The sequence below is a fragment of the Centruroides sculpturatus genome, unplaced genomic scaffold (assembly GCF_000671375.1).
Source record: "Centruroides sculpturatus isolate CEXI.00-Female unplaced genomic scaffold, Cexi_2.0 scaffold2546, whole genome shotgun sequence".
In the NCBI taxonomy this organism is placed as follows: Eukaryota; Metazoa; Arthropoda; class Arachnida; order Scorpiones; family Buthidae; genus Centruroides; species Centruroides sculpturatus.
Window position 1 is genome coordinate 9655 of NW_019386721.1, and position 7635 is coordinate 17289.

Sequence of the window (7635 nt, forward strand, 5' to 3'; positions counted from 1 at the left end):
ATATCTATATAAAGAAATGGTTCGTAATATTTAATTATAGCCTTATATATGATTAATACATCACCTAATGATGTGTTTACTTTTAGGATTACAGTTTTTATTTTTTATAATTTAAAATTAATAATTCTAATGAANAAACATATGTGCAATATATTATTTATATTAATCTTTTCAGCTGTAAGAATCACATTTTAATTGAGTTCCAAATAACAGATTGTATATGATATTTTAATAAATGGACATAAAAATTACAATAAAAGATTGATTAATTATTAATTCATCAAAATGACCTGAGTGGAAGTAACAAAAAAGAAAAATGAAACTGTTATTGTGAACAGAAGGGTTTAGGCAATGAGAGTTTGAATGTCGAGTTATGAAGGCAATTTGCTAGTCATTTCAAGGGATAAGAAATGTATTCAATATTCTTGCATTCATGATGTCATTTATAATCTAAACAACTAATGAAAACAATATAATGATTTGTCTGCTTTGTAGTTATCAAGTAGATGTAATTTTTTGGACATTTGTTTTTTTCAAAACATAATGTGTTAAAAATTCTTTAGTCACCACAAAGCTGTTAAGATCATAAATTCCATAAAACTGAATACCTTCCTACACTTTAAAGTGGTCAGCAAATTACCTTTGTAACATAATCTTTGAACTTTACCAAATAAATGCTGTTGTCTTAACCTTAAAACTGATTCTTTTTCATTACTACTGTACTACAGTTCTTGTCAAATAATGAAAAACTTCAGAAAAGTTTACAGTTTCTCGGCATCATAAGCTTAATTCCAACAATAAGACAAGTTTAATAACATTAATATGTATGACAATAAATGGTGATTGACAACTTAACTAGATTAGTCTTCTCTAACACACAATAAATATTATTTGGCTTTTTACAATTTGCCCTCCTTCTCTATTCCTATTTTTAGCCTGTCTTTATTCGATGCCTATGGTCAAAATTCTTTTTTTAAAAAAATATTTGAACTGATTCTTTGTTTTAGTTTTAAAATATTTTGTACGTAATTAATTATTTCAGAATATTGAAGGCGGGACTTTATGCTTTTGTAAGGGTAGGTTATGGATAACAGTGTCTGTTTGTTTAGTGTATCTACCCTAGAGGTGAATATATGTTGTGTTTTTAGGGTCTGGGGATTGTAAAAATGTCCTTTAAGTAGAGGTGTCTGCTATTCAAGAGTGTCTGTTTAATGGTGATTTCATTGTATAAAATTTCATAAAAAGTTTATATCTAAAATATCCTCCCTGAATTTTTAAGTTATAATTATTGTAATCTCAAATCAGTTAGTTTCAGGATTTTGAAACTGGTCAGTAGTTCCTTGAAAGTGTTTTTACAATCTGCTGACCATACTTTATTGACAAGACTATGTCTTGTTTATAAAATCATACTGCCTGATTTTCTTACCAGCATAGAGGTATGAAGGAGTACATGTCGAGAGTTGATTTTTGGCACATAGTATTAGGTGCCCAAATCATTTGCGCATAAGAAAATCCAGACTTGTAAGTAGTCGGGGGACCGATAATGAGTCAAAATAAAATATAAAATGGCGACCCTCTTCTACAGACAAAACAGGTACCTCACCCCACCGAAGTCAGGTGGGGGAGAGTACCACCCACAGTCATTCTAAGAAGTGAACTCTGACCTTAGGACTGAGCACGTAATTTCTTCTATGTTAAATAAAATTTGTAATCTAATTTTGTAAATTTGGGAGTGCTTCAAATATGACATTAAAACAGTTTTATGTCGTTACAAGTGGTTTTCTTTAACATTATCTAGTATAGTAAAATCGTAGACCGATAAAAATTTGACGTTATATTAGGGTTGTCATTACATTTGATGACATTATAATTGGGTTAAACTGTATATTGTTTGTGCAAAATAAAAAAATAATTTTGGATGGACGATACAATAGCCACGATTATTTCTTTCAAAAATGGGAACTTTTCGTTACGCATCAACAAAAATTTGCCCTGGACCGACACGCAACGGAGAGAAATTTTGAGATTAGATAGGTTCATTTCATTGAAGATGCATCATGGACAATTTCGTGGTTGTGGCTGGCGAAGTTTGAACGATTTCACCCAAAAGCAGCGATATCAAAGAAGATAGGAGAATGAGACCTGCCTTCAGCATCAAAGTGATTCCGCCTTCGAGACAGTCTTGTCCCAAATACAGTTTCATTGTTTTACTTGTTTTTCAGATAAAATAGAAAAAAAAATTGATTTGTATGTAGGAACCTAGTTAGAAGCTTTTAATAGCATACATCAAATATAGTTAGCTATGGATACAAATATTTTGCAAAAATATACAAGTAATCAGTAGGAACACTAAAAATTTTAGTACCCAGGTCAAGGTAATGCAATTTTTCTTAAACTGTAGTCCTCCAACTCCATGGGATTTTGTAATGTGTTTGTGAAAGTCCTTGAATTCTCAGAATAAAAATAACATACACAAATAACAATAAATACATTATACACAGTATGGCTATAAAGTTTTAGGACTTGACTTTTAAAAAAAACACAAAAAGCCTTTATTTAATCAATATCTCAATTTATTCTTCAAGATACATTCCTTCCAGCTATACACAATGCTTTACATGGCGCTTCGGCCTGTTCAGGACACTCTAATAGTCTGGAACTGCAATGCTCTTCAATTTCTTTGTCATGTTGATTTGGATTTGCTTCACATCATAATAACAATTCTTCTTCAGCTTCAATTTCAATTTGAGAAAGAGGAAGTAGTCAGCTAGGAATAAATCAGGAGAACAGTGGTGTACCGTGGGTGTCAGCCGCCCGGGGCGGAGGAAAATTCCGGCGCCCCTTTAGGTATTTCAATTTATAAGACCAAAATTCAGTTTGTCACAGAACAAGCAATGAAAATTTCGGAGGTAGTGCAGCGACCTGTTCAAAATAGCTATATTGGATATTAGCGGTGGATATTAACACGAATGAATCGTACAAGCAAAAAAAAAGGTCAACAGGTTTCGCTTTGCCGCCCCTAAGACGTAATTTTGCCGCCCCCTAAAAAGTGCCGCCCGGGGCGGGCCGCCCCTGCCGCCCTCCCCACGGTACGCCACTGTCAATTACACTATATTTTACACAATACATTAAGATGTATTGTGTAAAATATTACCTCTACATAATTATACGGTGAAAATTTCAAATGATCATTGGATAGCACGATTGGAATTTCGTAATCGACGGCCGAACAGTTGAAGTATAATATTTCTCATACAGTTTTGAAAGAATCAACGTATTTCTATAGTGAATTACTATCTCTGTAATGAAAATTTTTCAGATTCAAAGATGTTCCTCGAAATGAAGAGCAACATCTCCGATTCTCGCTTGTACATGTTGTACAAAATACTTATCTAGTTTATTTACTAATAATTTACTTTTCTTTCTCTTTGCTTGTGGCATTTATCAGGATACGATGCCATAAAATAATTTTGAGAAATCGAAATTTCTTTGCGTGATGGCACAAAATGCAAATAACTCTGAGTCATACATTTTCTTTGATTCATGATTGTTTTAATTACTGTATACTTAAAACTACTTCATTATAGTTTCGAGTTTAATATATTTCTAAAATCCCTTTTAGTAATACCTTGTTGAATCCCGGCTCGAATCAAATCCGAATCCTTATGATTTTTCATGGACAATTCATATTAAGATTTGCAAGAAAAATATTTATATATTACTCGATTTAAAATAATATAATAGAGTACAAAATTACAATTAAAATGTACTTAAAATCCAAATATTAACAGTAGTATCTTCAAAAAACGCTTAACTGTAATTGATGCATAAGCCGCCGCTCATGCTGATCGACTCCATTTTGAGTCAAGTCTATTCTAATGTAGTTATAAAACAGGGTGATTATAAAGAGCCAGTGTAAAATTTAATTCTTAAAGTTTTATTATACATTGCATCCATTTCTGAACTTCAATTCTACAAGCTGTAACACTCCATTAACTATTTTTCTATTGTCATTATTTATAATCGATTTAAGAATATATTTCTGTATAATATTATATTATATAAAAAAGTTATATTAGTGTATATAACTACAATTTTTACTTAGATTATATAATAAGAAGAAAATTATAAAAATAAAATAAACTGTAGTTTATTTATTTAAATTAATTTTAAACCAAACTAATGATCAGAATGAAAAATAAATTATAATATAATATTTTATTATTATAAAATTGTTTTTTAATATAAATTATGTTGTAAAAAATAATTTTTTTTGCAAGATTAATAATTGCTACATGATTTTGTTTTTGTCGGAGAAGCAACCAATTAAAATCGTATCATTAGTTTATTTCTTCATTATTTGGTTCTATATTACATTATAACTATAACAATTGCTTATAATAAAACCCTCTTATACACTAAAATACGAGGAAAAAATAATATAATAAATATAATTATATAAATCTTAAATTATTTNTGGACGATACAATAGCCACGATTATTTCTTTCAAAAATGGGAACTTTTCGTTACGCATCAACAAAAATTTGCCCTGGACCGACACGCAACGGAGAGAAATTTTGAGATTAGATAGGTTCATTTCATTGAAGATGCATCATGGACAATTTCGTGGTTGTGGCTGGCGAAGTTTGAACGATTTCACCCAAAAGCAGCGATATCAAAGAAGATAGGAGAATGAGACCTGCCTTCAGCATCAAAGTGATTCCGCCTTCGAGACAGTCTTGTCCCAAATACAGTTTCATTGTTTTACTTGTTTTTCAGATAAAATAGAAAAAAAAATTGATTTGTATGTAGGAACCTAGTTAGAAGCTTTTAATAGCATACATCAAATATAGTTAGCTATGGATACAAATATTTTGCAAAAATATACAAGTAATCAGTAGGAACACTAAAAATTTTAGTACCCAGGTCAAGGTAATGCAATTTTTCTTAAACTGTAGTCCTCCAACTCCATGGGATTTTGTAATGTGTTTGTGAAAGTCCTTGAATTCTCAGAATAAAAATAACATACACAAATAACAATAAATACATTATACACAGTATGGCTATAAAGTTTTAGGACTTGACTTTTAAAAAAAACACAAAAAGCCTTTATTTAATCAATATCTCAATTTATTCTTCAAGATACATTCCTTCCAGCTATACACAATGCTTTACATGGCGCTTCGGCCTGTTCAGGACACTCTAATAGTCTGGAACTGCAATGCTCTTCAATTTCTTTGTCATGTTGATTTGGATTTGCTTCACATCATAATAACAATTCTTCTTCAGCTTCAATTTCAATTTGAGAAAGAGGAAGTAGTCAGCTAGGAATAAATCAGGAGAACAGTGGTGTACCGTGGGTGTCAGCCGCCCGGGGCGGAGGAAAATTCCGGCGCCCCTTTAGGTATTTCAATTTATAAGACCAAAATTCAGTTTGTCACAGAACAAGCAATGAAAATTTCGGAGGTAGTGCAGCGACCTGTTCAAAATAGCTATATTGGATATTAGCGGTGGATATTAACACGAATGAATCGTACAAGCAAAAAAAAAGGTCAACAGGTTTCGCTTTGCCGCCCCTAAGACGTAATTTTGCCGCCCCCTAAAAAGTGCCGCCCGGGGCGGGCCGCCCCTGCCGCCCTCCCCACGGTACGCCACTGTCAATTACACTATATTTTACACAATACATTAAGATGTATTGTGTAAAATATTACCTCTACATAATTATACGGTGAAAATTTCAAATGATCATTGGATAGCACGATTGGAATTTCGTAATCGACGGCCGAACAGTTGAAGTATAATATTTCTCATACAGTTTTGAAAGAATCAACGTATTTCTATAGTGAATTACTATCTCTGTAATGAAAATTTTTCAGATTCAAAGATGTTCCTCGAAATGAAGAGCAACATCTCCGATTCTCGCTTGTACATGTTGTACAAAATACTTATCTAGTTTATTTACTAATAATTTACTTTTCTTTCTCTTTGCTTGTGGCATTTATCAGGATACGATGCCATAAAATAATTTTGAGAAATCGAAATTTCTTTGCGTGATGGCACAAAATGCAAATAACTCTGAGTCATACATTTTCTTTGATTCATGATTGTTTTAATTACTGTATACTTAAAACTACTTCATTATAGTTTCGAGTTTAATATATTTCTAAAATCCCTTTTAGTAATACCTTGTTGAATCCCGGCTCGAATCAAATCCGAATCCTTATGATTTTTCATGGACAATTCATATTAAGATTTGCAAGAAAAATATTTATATATTACTCGATTTAAAATAATATAATAGAGTACAAAATTACAATTAAAATGTACTTAAAATCCAAATATTAACAGTAGTATCTTCAAAAAACGCTTAACTGTAATTGATGCATAAGCCGCCGCTCATGCTGATCGACTCCATTTTGAGTCAAGTCTATTCTAATGTAGTTATAAAACAGGGTGATTATAAAGAGCCAGTGTAAAATTTAATTCTTAAAGTTTTATTATACATTGCATCCATTTCTGAACTTCAATTCTACAAGCTGTAACACTCCATTAACTATTTTTCTATTGTCATTATTTATAATCGATTTAAGAATATATTTCTGTATAATATTATATTATATAAAAAAGTTATATTAGTGTATATAACTACAATTTTTACTTAGATTATATAATAAGAAGAAAATTATAAAAATAAAATAAACTGTAGTTTATTTATTTAAATTAATTTTAAACCAAACTAATGATCAGAATGAAAAATAAATTATAATATAATATTTTATTATTATAAAATTGTTTTTTAATATAAATTATGTTGTAAAAAATAATTTTTTTTGCAAGATTAATAATTGCTACATGATTTTGTTTTTGTCGGAGAAGCAACCAATTAAAATCGTATCATTAGTTTATTTCTTCATTATTTGGTTCTATATTACATTATAACTATAACAATTGCTTATAATAAAACCCTCTTATACACTAAAATACGAGGAAAAAATAATATAATAAATATAATTATATAAATCTTAAATTATTTTTTCCATCTTCTACTTGATCATTAACTTCTAAAATAATAATAGGTAGGGTGGACTAAAAGTTAGTTAACCGTGTGTTCTTAGTATAATTGCGCTTACGAATAGTTAGTAAATATGAGGTAAAACATAAGTTAATAAGGCAAGTTAACCGACTTTTGGCCCACATTATATGCAATAAGCTTAGGTATAAACTGTTTGAAATATTAACTTAATTTTTGTAAGTATTTGCAGAGATGTTACCACGTTACTACTTTCGAACCATTTATGACATTTAGAAGTTTTATTAGGAAATCATTTCGGTTGTTAAACCATAAATTTTCTTTTTTATCTCAGGAATCAAAGTACTTACAGTCATAAACATGTTGTAAAGAAGAAACTAACGATAGCATCCAGATAAATAACTTACATGCGAAACAATTTACTAAGGACTACTGTAAGTCCATTTCTAGATAAACTTTTCTTTATTGACTCCTGTAAATTCAATTACCTTATATATTTTTTATTGTTTACTTTTTTAAGTACATTTATCATTTTATATATTTATAAATAAATGTGCAACAAATGAAATGTATTCGTGTAATTAAAAATTGAGTTTAAAATGTC